Source organism: Atractosteus spatula, chromosome 4 (assembly GCF_055471065.1).
Source record: "Atractosteus spatula isolate fAtrSpa1 chromosome 4, fAtrSpa1.hap1, whole genome shotgun sequence".
Lineage (NCBI taxonomy): Eukaryota > Metazoa > Chordata > Actinopteri > Semionotiformes > Lepisosteidae > Atractosteus > Atractosteus spatula.
In genome coordinates, this window is record NC_142709.1 from 30,365,760 (window position 1) to 30,379,256 (window position 13,497).

Genomic DNA, 13,497 nt, shown 5'->3' on the forward strand with positions numbered 1-13,497 from the left:
TACCAATATGAGTTCAATTTTTGCATTCAAGTTTGATGAAACATATTTAGTTTAAAAAAAACTGTCCATACATTTTAATCCTACAAAATATAACATCGCTGGAAGGGTTAATTTTAGCAGAATATCTCTAAATATTTATTGTGGAAGATCCTTACTTTCAAAGTAGTGGGCGATAAGTTAAAACTATTTTTTTATTAATCCCGAAGAAAGAAATAATATTTGAACATCATTACTATATATATATACAATAGTGTGATTCAGTTACCTTTTGCTGGACTAATTTTAGGTAGTCAATTCCCCATGGAGTGCATGCAATTGTTGGAAGATTTAGGGCTGGAATAGAGAAATTGGTCAGTCTACTTGTACAGAAACTTTAATTAATCAATAAGGTTTTGTTTACTTGAAGAATAATGTGATGACAATATAACTTTATGAGCAGATGTTTTAATGTGAAAAAAGATTACAATTAAAGGAGAGAAGCTTTGACAGTTGTGGTTCATGGATATGACTGACCACAACATCACTAGGTTTTGCGCGGGAGCTGACTGTTTGAATCTCCAGATTTCTAGTGTTGGGCATGTTTAGAGTATGTCACTGACACCTCTACACAAAGCTCTCGCTGATACTCACTTCCCCTTTCATATTACCAGATCATTTTTTCCAGAATCTAATTTGATGTTTTATGGGGGATGACACTGTGCGTAAGTTCAGGTCTTTGTTTTCAGTTCTTTAAAATCTTCTCTTTAATTTTTCGCTTCAGATCATCTCTGTGTTGTTATTATTATTCGAGTTTTATCTTCCTTTTCACAAATGCCAGGATGTGGTCTTAACAGAAAAGGTAATGACAGTACTCCTGAGACTGAACTTATGTAAAATGAGCCTCCTACAGTATTTGAATGTGAAAGTGCAGTTCCAACTGACATTTAAAGTAACATCACATTCCCTATGTACTGACTGGAGAATTATCGAACTACTCCCTTCATAATTTAAGAAAATTAGGTACCTGTGGATATATATTGGATTTTTGGGGGAAATTAAAGTTTATGCACTATTTTAGTTAGGGATGCTTGTCATCTTCGGTTACTGACCTGCTTCATCCACTTAAGGGAGCAGATTAAATTCTATACCAGACAGTTTCAAGGGTAGCATTACTTTTCAAAAAATGAAGGAAGGCATTCTTGAAATGAATCTGTTGCTGTGATACTAATAATGTGATATGTGATATGTGATATGATTTTGGTACACAAACTGTATAGGATTTATAGAAGTCATAGCTCAGTTTATTTTTATAAAGTGTGTTTCAGGAAAATAATGCGCAGCACTTAACAAAAAATGAAAAAAACAACATTGTAAACAAAGGAAGAACAAAAGACTGAAAAAGTTCAGTTGTATAAAAATAAAAACAATGCCAAGAAACAATAGGAACAGACATCACCAAGAAGCACTAGAAAACTAAATCAAGACCAAGAATGGAGCGTTGTGGAACACCACCAGTGGCGTCAGTCAGAAAGGAACTGTCTTCCTCAGTTTATCTGCTTGAAACCTGTTTAACAAGCAGCAGGGAAAACCAGACAGTTTCTAAGACTCTAATTTCAAATAGGTTAAAAAATATAGTATGTTCTCTGTTCGACGTTCGAAATTCTATTCTATCAGATGGAAATAATTGTCTGGGCAAAAAAGCATAACAGAGTTATTCTTCAACGCTTATGTTAAAGACCAGTGTAAGGTTGGATGTTTTTTTAAATGTGTGACCAAACAAAGACATGCCTGTTCAAAGGTGTTGCTATCAGTCTGCAAAACATGCTGGGTGTGAGACTGAACCAGAGTAGAATTAAGTTACAGTAGTAAGAATAGTGGGGTCAATTATTGTCTTTTTATCTATCAATAGGATTAAACTTCTGGTTAGTGTGATATACACTGTATAGTAGTTTATGTGCATGTGCTTATAGAAATCATGTTAAACGATACAAAATAATAATAAGAGTTGTATTATTACTAGTTGTTCTGATTGTTATTTATATGTTAGAAACAGGATTGGGGAAAGTTACCTTTAATAACATTTGGGGAATACTGTATTTTTAACAGGTCTTGTCTTACATAATAACTATATACATAGTACATTACTAATTGAAGATTACTGTAAGTAATTAATTTTTTTAATTATTTTCCCAATGCCTTGTTATTTTAAAAAAGAAATATGTTACACAACCTGTAAGTGAATAATATTACTTTTTAAAAAATTACCTTTCCCTAACATCATATTAAAAAGCTTACTGAGGTGAAATGTTGATTTGGGATTCAGTGAATTTGGAAATCAGTTGAGCCTCCTAAGCTCCCTGTTGATAAAATACTAATAAACCCCAGTAAAGGCACCTGCGATAAAGAAAGAACATGTATTAACATTTTGTCTTTATCCTGCTTGGTTTGAGGGATGGACATGGAAGTCACACCCCCCTGTGAAAATCCAAACAAACTTTTGCACTGATGGTGATGTTGTAATGGAGGGATATTGGCATGATGAACACTGGGAGGTGGTAGTCTAGAGGCCCGTGCTGGAGAGGACACAGGTGCATGTTGGAGCTGTCATAAGAACATAAGAGGAGGCCATTCTGTACATCTAGCCCCTTCTTTAGTTAGATGCTAAGTGATTAAAGGATCCAGCCATTTCTTGGCTGGGGAGTTTGTACCAGACTCCCACAATCCTTTGGGGAATAGGCAAGCAAAGTGGGCGCTGCCTAATTTGTTAAAATAGAACTGTGTATGATTTTGCATTAACCTTTGTTTTCACACCTTTGCACTTTCTGCCTAGTTTAAATGTTTCCGACTAATAATAATACAAAATTTGGTCTCTTATTCTAGAACGCAATGACAAGACAAGAGGCAGCAATGTACTCTCCCCTTTTTATTACTGAACTTGAGCTGTTCTGCTCAGCCGGGCAAGTGTGTTCCAAGCTAATAGTCTTAAAAAGGGGTGTGAAAAAAACACAGGGTGTTGCTGCCTTCACAGTATCACCTGACTTCACTCATTTAATTGCACAGATGATACTATAGTGTGCTACCGGCAGAACAAATGCCGTGTGGAAAGCAGATCTTCTCTACTTTTATGGGCATGTCCTTGAATTACCACTTTTAATATCCAATTTAGCAACAGCAAAAAAAAACGAAACTAACAAGTTTAGAGCCCAAAACAGATTTTCCAGCATTTCAAGCAAAGCAATGAGTGACATCAAATAATATGTAAGTTCAAGTGTCACAGATTTTGTTATTTTCAAAATAAAAACCCTCTTTCTGTCCACAGTGGGTTTGCTTTGTTAATATGTAAGAGGTGAGGTTAGCCAGCAACAACAGTGCTCGCTACTCTGAAAATACCTTGAAACAGCTGAGGTGAAATCAGTTACCACAGAAGTATGTTTTTACAGGTTTGGTGAGTAAATATTTAAAGAACAGTGACTTATTAACTATAGATGCAGGCATTTATTAACATTAATTAAATCACTAATACTGTATAACATTATATGACATTCTTTTCAGAACAGTAATAACCATGAATTTGACAGGGAGGTCAGATGATAGACATTGAATCTAGAGCCATCCGTATGCTGACTCATGTAATAACATATACTTTCACTCCTTTCCAGCTGTATGTATAATTATAATACTGCAATAATTCTACCATTTGAGTTCAATGTGAATAATTAGCCCACCCACTGACCTAGTGTTCTATAAATGTATTGGATGAAAATACACCGTCACATAGTTTTTACTTGTGTCCCCTGGTTCATGTTTCACCATTTGATTTGTTTGTATGTAGTTACAGACCATGAAGGCTTCAGTTTGTACATTTTACTCTCTATATCAACCACACAACCATGGTTTACCCAGCCACAGGAACTTTCTGTTCCTCAAAGTCTTACCAAGTTCTAATTCAAGTCATACAAATCCTATGCCAAATTTGAGTATTCTGTTTTGTTAGAGATTAATCTGAGCTACAGTAGCTCTTTGAAACACATTTGTGGGTTTGTTTTTGGTGACTGTCTCCTTCCTGTTGCAAACAAGCCTGTGTTTAGGAACTGGGTCAGATGTCGGCCAGCATCAGCACACATAGATTCAAGGTGGGGCTTATACATGAAAGACACAATAGGAAATAGGTTCAAATTTATTTATTTTTTATTTATGATCATTCAGTAATGCCATTGCCCATGGCGATTTCTGCACCAGCAGGGCCTGTGTTCTTATGAACTGATTTTTGGCTGGAACTGCTGGAATGGCAGGACTTCTGTTTTTTTTCTTAGAATTGCAGTATTAGTATCAGTGTAATGAGCGGTGCAGATATTTTTTAAAACAGCACACACTCATAGTATCTAACCACCCTTTTATTTTTGTTCATTATTTTTTTCTAGTTTAATATTTAGTATCTATATTGCTTCTTGGCACTAGTCATCCACCATCTACAGTATATATAGTAAAATAAAGAGTACAAACATGTTTTTTTCACACCAACATCTCTATACAACAGGATTAAAATGTACAGTGTTTATGATCATGTATTAAAAAGTTGACTCCATTCAAGGATTTTAGGGCTTGCGTGCATTCCTGGTTCAGTTATTCTAGTATCATTGCATATGATTTGGTTGTTATCATTGTGGTTCATTCACAGCATTTGCACACTGCATTTTGAATTTGTTTGACAAAAAAGTTGTGAACTAGTTCACAATCTTTGGTATTTAATGTGATATTTGTGCTTTAATATTAATACTTGATAAACATATTCATTGAGTGAACACTTTAAACAAAGCAATAGGAGAAGAGGGGAATCCAGTGGGCATTTTGCATTGCTTATTAGATAAATCCAGATTTCTTTTTTAATCCATAGTGGGTGTTTTATCAGTGTTTATCAGTTAAAAACACAAAATGAGAAGCCCTAACTATACTTTACTTAGAAAACACAGCACCCTTGACAACACAGATCTCCATTCTGCAATTATTAACCTGTACTGTATGATGAACAAGCTGAATTCAGAATGTACATTTTCAAAACCTAATGTTCCTCAAAATTGAAAAGTTAAGGTATTTTCATAACTGTTTGCTGAAACTAGCAGCATACATTTCTTTGTCGTTCTTTTTTCTGTGAAACTGCCACACAGGATTTTGTTTTCTTCTCTATTAGAGAAAACTAAGCACAGTCTGTGCAACAGCTTGTCACAGAAATTTGAAGTGATATATTCAGGAAGTACACATTTTGAGGTTTTGTGAAGAATGATCATCAGCACACTTTTACAGATGTTAGAACTGGTATTTTTCATATTCTTTCCCAATTTAAAGAAATCACTATAAATAAAAATGTGATACTGATTTTTATGATCACTCTTGGCTCAAAGCATTTATTTTTTGTATATTACTGTCACGACCGTTACTCCTCCTCTTAAGGGCGCTCCAGCCCTTCCTCGTTCTGTCCCATTCCCCACACCTGTTCCTTATTCTAGCCCCTCTTTAGTTCCACCTTAAAGCCAGACGCAGGCGTTTGCCCGAGGCTTCTCATTGATTTCCGCATCGTGAGAGCCTGGGGTCCTGCCGCGTCTGGCTCCGTTATGGTCTTCGGATGGATCCCCTGGTCTTGGACTAAACCTCCCGTCTTGGATTCCCCCTCTGGATTTACCCTTGGATTGTTCACCCTGGATTCACTCCCCCCCGGACACCAGCACTGCATGGACACGCCCCCCTGTCTCCTGACCGACTCCTGCATGACTATTTTCCCAATTGTATCCTCACATTTCGGATCGTGTCGTCCGCATAGGGCCCGGAAAGAACTGTTCCTGACAATTACTCCACTTCATTTCTGAACTACATTTGGCCCTGTTCTTCAATTAGCTGCTTAAATGACTGATAATCTCTGGGTTTAAATGTGGACATGAATGCTATGCTGAGATTGAGAGATCTGCTTTATAAGCTGCTCCACCAATTAAATAATATATTGGCAGATTGTACGAACAGCCAAACATCTTTCAGTTTTGAACCTGAGAAGATGCTAAAGTTATTTTTATACCTGCAACGCAGACCAGACTATGGAGTGACAGTAATTTCAGATGACTTATCAAGCAACAACTCACAAGAGAACAATTTTCTGTAAATAGAGGCACTGAATGGTAATGTATTAATTATTTTTTGGGTGATGATGTGATGAATGATGTTTAGAGAAATTAAGAGCAGTGTTATTAACAGTCTGGGGATTCTGCTATGGAGCCCTTTTTGTCTGAATACCTGCAGAGCCTCTGAAAATAACTCCTCCAGCAATGTACACTATTGCCATAGTGGGTGTCAAGTGCTTAGGTTCCTAGAGCCACCTTGTTTAAGGATGGGGTCAGTCACAGCATCATAAACTGTTTTGATAAACATGGATTGTCATGCAAACTGATCCTGCTCAAAAACAGGCCAAATGCCTGAAAAACATTTAACTCTAGTACCAACACAATAATGGATATATATGTTTGAAAAAATGTTCCTGAATAGATAAATATGGCTCCAAGACCAATTCTTTTTTTGTTGTTGTAGAAAAACGGCCATAACACCTGGTGATTATGAACTGTTTCGCCAGTTAAACAGTGTGTTTGCAAACCCAACATATTTTTGCCTGATCAATAAAATAAGACAGTTGGACTCTTTTTTTGTCTTTTTGTTGACAACCTGAATATTCAAGCATATTCAAAACCAATATATAGCTAGGATGAGTTCTCCTGGCTGTCTAAATTGTAGCTGGACCCAAGAAGACAACTGTGCACAGACTGTTTTTGTTTTTAAAGACTTAGGTTAAGCAAGACTCTGCCCACTTCTGGCAGAGATACTCTCAGCAATGCTAGGCAAAGCTCTGTTCCTCTTTCTGCACCTGGGACACTTGCTGCACAGAGCAAGCAGCTGCCAAGTTGGACCATGGACCAATCCAGCCAGTCTTGTCAGCGGGAAGTTAGAACTCATCAAGGACATTTAGCTGCCAGATCTTTGAGTATGAAACTATTCATATTATAATTCTCAAGAGTTTAACTATTATTCCAAACATGTTTTATATTGAGCTCATGATAGTAAATGCATTTTTACTTGTATCTGATAATATTAATATGATGTGATTATATAAGGCTGATAAAATCTATGAGGTAGACAATAACAAATTATAGTTGATGTATTTTAACTCTGAATTTATTAACTCTTCTCCCTCTAGTCTCCTGTAGTTTTGTGACAATTTATTAATTTTATTAATATTGAATTGTGGATTACATATTTGTGTGATGCCAATTTTTTCTTAAAATTAAAGATTTGTTTAATTTGGCTATTGATGTGCCAGTTGAGTTTAAATTTGGCATGTTTTATCAACTCTCAAACCTGCTTAGACTCAAACCTGGCTAAGGCTTTGCTCTTGTAACTCATGGACAGTTAAACAAATTCCCCTTCAGTAGCCTAAAGATACCGTACAGTGTCCTATCATCTTCCTTACCTTCCTCAGTACTGTCCACAATTTCCTTGTAGAGAGATTACATTTTTGTGATGTGCCTGTGGGAGCAAGTCTGCTGTCTGTTGTAATGGTAGTTTATAGATGATTCACCTTGTACAAATATGGTCAAACACTGAGGTTTGCACATTATCCAGGAAAATGGTGTATCATGGTTTTATTGTTGGTTATGTGCCCAAACGTCACCTTAGTATATATAGCACAAAACTACCTACTGTTAGTATGAAAACAATAACAATCCTTGTTAATTATTTGAGTAACGTGCTTAAAGTCACTAGCTTATTAACGGTATAGTACAGTGGTTAAAATGTAATAAAATACAAATAGCAATTTTCTTATCCAAGGAGATGTGAGAAACAAAAAATCTCAGCAGTACTTTGCAAGAGTTCATCTTGTAAACTAAATCTTATAGAAACAAAAACTAGTATAGTGAGGGATTACACTTTTTACCTAATTTATTGAAACACCCTCTCATTCATAAACACCCCTGCAGTATGACATTCTGCCTAGTGTGTCTCAATTTCAGCATGTAAAGATTTTTTTCAGCTTGTCGAAGTGTACTGGTCCATTATCATGTCATAGAGACAAGTTTGGTTATGGTGCCGTGCTTTCAGCATGGGCTTGGCTGAAATTTGTAATGAGTAGCAACCTGGGAATCCAAACAACGTCTCCAAAGAAAAAAACTATTTGGCCACATTAAAGTCTTGATTATGGAAAGCAAATGTGTGAAAGATGCTGTTGTTGTGGACAAACTCAACATTTCCTTGGGAGCCATGCTGAGAATCGAGCATGAACAGTTTTTTGTATACCCGCTGGGTGCCAAAGCATCTTGTGTATGCTCACTTAAAACACACATAAGGTTCTGTTGGACTCGGACAACTTACCATGCAGAAGGGGTGCAGTTCCTCCTTGTTGAAGGAGATAAAGCATGGGTGCGTCTGAGAAACCTATATCTGCAATGTGAAGACACCTGTCTGTCCTGTCCTGAAAAGAAATCCAAGGCATTTCACATCAGTGAGAAAGCTGTTGTGTTTTGGTACCATCTGGGTTTCCTTTGCCAGGGTGAGTGTCAACACTGGACCTTACTGTCTCTTTGTACTTGTAACACCAGAGCTGAAATCTGCATCCCCAATGTGGACAGCGTTTGTTGAAATAAATCTGGATTGCCATGTCAGAGCACTACAGTATGTCCTGCTACATGATAATGCCCAGATGCACTTTGCCAATGAATATTGAATATTTATGACTTGGATGATTTGTTTCTTGGGAATTTCTGATTCTTCTGCCCTTTAAAACAGAAATTGCAAATCAGTGGGCCAAATGCTGTTTCATGGGTTGACTAGAAGCAGCTGGTGAACTCAAAAGAAATCACTTGTAAGTTGTAGAAATTTGGTCTTTAAAATATTATGTCAGACATCTTGCTGAGAAAGGTCAGCAGCTGTAGAAAAAATAAATGCTGCTCTCTGTTAAGTTGGTACTTTGTTGCATAGCAACAGCTACATTCAGAAATAGTGAACTTAGATTGTTTTTAGCTTTAGTAGAAGCTGTGGGATGAAGGTTTGCCTTTTGTTATATGCTATTGATTGTGCTGTTAAGCTGTGGAAAAATGTGTTATTTCCAACAGTATGTTAATGATTCACTATTGTTACTGCTCTTACTGTTGAAGCAACTTTTTTGCTAATAAAACTGTCTACAACTCTTGACTGAAGTGCTTGTAGTCCAACTTTGAAATAATTTACTTACTAATTTGAAACTGTTGAAATAGTTATGCGACTACTTACTACATTAGTTAAGTAAATATATAATTAAGCATAAGTATAGGTGATTGTACACACTTGCAGCCTTTAAATATATGGCTTTGTTTTTTTCAATATTTTGATTAAATTGTACCAGTAAGTTAGTAAAATAATTTGACTCTGTTGCTATTATTGTTGACGGCGCAATATTATAACAACATTGAACCAACAGTTTAAAGCAATATTGCTATTACTGTGATGTTGAAAATGTCACGAACTACAGGTTTTACAGGTGGTGGCCCCTCCAGCGTTCAGTGGCCACCTGAAATGTAAAAGTGGTCACTTTTACATTTCTGGATTCCACTTTTGAAAAATCCAGCACATGGTTTGCTGTTGATGGCTAACTGTGGCTCCAAGTGCTTGGAAGAGATTTCTAGTATGATGGATCCATGGGGTTGGTTCCACCACGGGCCTAATTAGGCTTGGACACTATCAGGAAATGTGTTGTGTCATAGTGTTGTTTTTGCCTGTTGCTATTTACTGTAAAGTATATTAACTTGTGAGCTCTTTTTACCTTATTTATTGAAACACCATCATATTCATTGCAGTGTGACATCCTGCACAGTCCCAACACACCTCATGAGATCAGATAGAACTTGGCATTTTGTTCCACCTGATGAGTCACAGACAGTGCACATTGCCCTATAGTACATTTCACCTTTCATGACATCCTCTGTTTCCCCTAAAAAAAGAAGTTAAAACACCTTTTCCACAGTATCTTGTCAAATCTGACACCTCTGACCTTTACTATGTGTTTTTCTTCCATAATAAAGTACCTACACTTTACAAGATGTTTGAAATCATTTGAAATAAATCTGATATGTGTCTGTTCCTTTTTCTAAGAACTTTATTTTGATGTAACTTTTTTTTTGCTAATTCAACTGTCTAAAACTCTTGAGTGAAGTGCTTGTAGTCCAACTTTGAAATAATTCACTTTTGACACTAATTTGAAACTGTTGAAATAGTTACGCTACTATTTACTATAATAGTTAAGATATATTTAAGCGAAAGTATAGGAAATTGTACACGCATGGAACCTTTTAACATATGACTTTGTTTTTTTTTATATATATACTTTGATGAAATTGCTCCTGTAAGTTAGTAGAATAATATGAGTCTGTTTATATGTTTCTTTTTATTGCTTATTAATTTCTTTCAGTGGCAGCTGTTAGAAAAACTCTTGGCACCAAAAGTTTCAGTTCCTTTAGCCACAGAAAAGTTGAATAACAAAGCATTTCCTTTTGCACAGCTCATGCTGGTTATTGTCTTTCTCATTGCTTTTTCCTAAAATATTCACCTGTGTAATTATAGGGAACAATGAATGGGGATTTCGAAAGATTGGGAAACCAGTTGCATCAGCAAATGGTCTTAAATAGGTTTCTATCAGGAAAAAAACACATGAAAGCACATGAAACTACACAACGCAAAAATATATTTATAAATATACACTGGACCTTATATGCAGACTATGTGTGATTGTAAATGTGTTCATGCTCTTGAATGTTCTTTAATGTATTTATTTTTTGCTATTTGGATGCGTGTACCTAGGAACAAATAGTTAAAAACAATCAATTCTGGCACTGCAGGTTTTTAAAAATGTCTGTGTGAAGTCTTTAAAATAATGAAAATGACTTCTTACCATTTTAACTGAAATATTTTAATTCCTACCAGTTTCATGCTGACGTGATTTAAAACATTTATGTTCCACAAATTGATTGCAGCTTGGTTTGGAAATCAGTTTTTATATTCGTATTCTGTGTTGTGACAATCACCGCCAGCCTTTTCTGTTTTCTCTCTTTTTTTTTGTTGTTGACATTTTAGGAAGGAGTTGATCGGTGATGTTAAGATTTTGATTAGTGTTCCAGGAAAGTTAAACTTGTTACCTTATATTATATAGAATATGCTGTATCATTTCCTGTTGATGTCCATATAGTTAGGTTCAATATCTAGACAAGTTTTGCTTTTCCATCCAATATTGTGAAAAAAAAATATAAAGTGCATCACTGTTGATGATTATCACTTTAACACATCGTTTTTTCATTTCTATCTGTTATTTCATAGATACGACAACAGCTCAAAATCTTTTGGTCTCATAAAAGGGAGAATATCAGAGCAGTATGCCTCAAAGCAATGCCTGCTGTATGTCCTGCAGACTCTTAAATTCTCATTTTACTTTATGCATTAAGTATTTAGAAAGTTTGTTAATATGGCAGGAACAGGTAGATTCATAATTGTAATACACACCTTAAAAAAGAAATTGAGCACAGCTCTACTGAATATCTTTTTGTCATTTGGCTTTTACCCTTCTTGTGTCTGTGGTTACAGAAGTGTAAATCTGTCAGCACGTACTACTGCATTTTAACAAATTTGAATTATCTTTCTTCTTATCTTGTGCAAAAGTATTTTATATGTTTGACACAATCTTTTCTTTTTATGCCTGACAGACTGACAGATTCACAGACAAAATGGACACCAAAAATATTTACACTGAACAAGTTGCTGTGACACTCACTAGAAAACATATTTACCGATAAAAGATGTAGTCGCATCTTTCTTCAGTAAATCCTATGGAAGTTACTTTCCTGGAAGAATTACTTGGGGTCATAGACCTCCCTCTTTGTGTTGGAAATTCTAAAGGGAATATGGCATTGAAATTGACATAAAAAATAATCTTTTTTTTTTTAATTAGTTCTTCCCACCCTAAGAAACCAGCCCCACTTTCACAAGTTTCTAAACTTAAATGTCCTACAATGTTTTCCTATTTTAGGTCAAAAGTATATTCTTTAAATTTGCTCTTTGGATTTTACCATTTCTAATTGGTTTCAAGTCAGTTATTTATCAACATCTTCGTATTCATTTTTCTTCCTGACACATTTTGAATAGTGTTCTATTAAAATTAAAAGCTGCTAGAATCTTTCTGTCATGACAAGACATGGAAAATCATTGATCGGTTCTATTTGTCTGGTTTCCTCGCATCTTTGGTTTTACCGAGCTCAGGTGAATACGGCCGATGGTGTGGCCCGTCTGCTGCTGTTGTCTCTTCTGCCTGTTTCTGAATGAGGAAGTTGTGAAATTGTGTTATTAGAGCAAGACTATATCCCAGGCAGTCATTCAGTCTTCCCATGGAACCTCCAGTGACTCTACAGCGCCGTCGTACATGATCCCAGTCACGAAGTTCACGTTTATGTTTATTTTTCATTCCAGCCATATACAAGTATACAGTGGAACGAAATATCGTTCCTCCTGGTCCACGGTACAAATACAGAAAGGACACTGACATAGTGGAAAGTGCAGATAGTGCAAATTACAAGGCAATACATAATACTATATACACAACACACAGGGGATTTAAACCCTGTTTCTGGAATTGGGGTGGGTGCAAGTAGATTCCAGGGTGTTGAGGAGCCTGACAGTCTGCGGGAAGAAGCTGTTACAGAGTCTGGTTGAGCTAGCCCGTACACTGCGATATCTTTTGAAGAATGATTCATTTCAATGCTTCTGTTGCATCATGGCACTACTTAGAATCATTTTCCATTGGAGCAGTGATCCAATTAATGAATGCACATTTGTTACGTTTAGATCCATTTGTATATAATGCGTGGTGAAAGACCTATTTCACATATTTCTTTTTATTTTGGCATGATGTGTTGACCTGAGTGCTTAAAGTTTCTGAATATATATGTAGGTGTAAATCACTAATCATTTGCAATTCTAGACATTCTATTATTTGAGACACCCTATTAATTGAGTAGATAGAGCAATAGAGCACTTACTTTTTCACACAAAGATTGAATGCTGGCTGATGTTATTTTCAAATAAATAATGACAAAGAAGATTTTTTGTGTGCTATTTGTCAAATGAGGTTAGATATATCTTCAGTTGGGCCTTGATAAGGACTAAGAGATGAATATCGTCATGAATATCTTGGCATTGGCTTCAGAAATTATCCTTTGGCTACAAGATTTGTGAAGTTTAATTATTTTATCATTTTATTTTTTCACTCAGTCAGAAGTCTTAGGAGTCAACAAGTTTGTTTGGCAGTGTCCTTTGAAGTTTGTTTTGGTTTCTGGGCAGACATTCATTACATTTAATTGTGACACCACACTATTTATAGCTCATTTATTGCTTGTCTTATTGTGCTGTTTTAATGTTTTCCTTTGATTGTTCCTCAGCAGACCTAACTCTTTGGTGTCAGTAGATTCC

At 35.8% G+C, this 13,497-nt stretch overlaps 1 protein-coding gene across 1 annotated transcript in view; it reads left to right on the forward strand.

Annotated features, from left to right (window-relative positions):
- The window catches only part of ubac2 (UBA domain containing 2), a 96,661-nt gene that overhangs the window by 62,258 nt on the left and 20,906 nt on the right, over positions 1–13,497 (forward strand). The gene's annotated exons all lie outside the window — the stretch shown is intronic.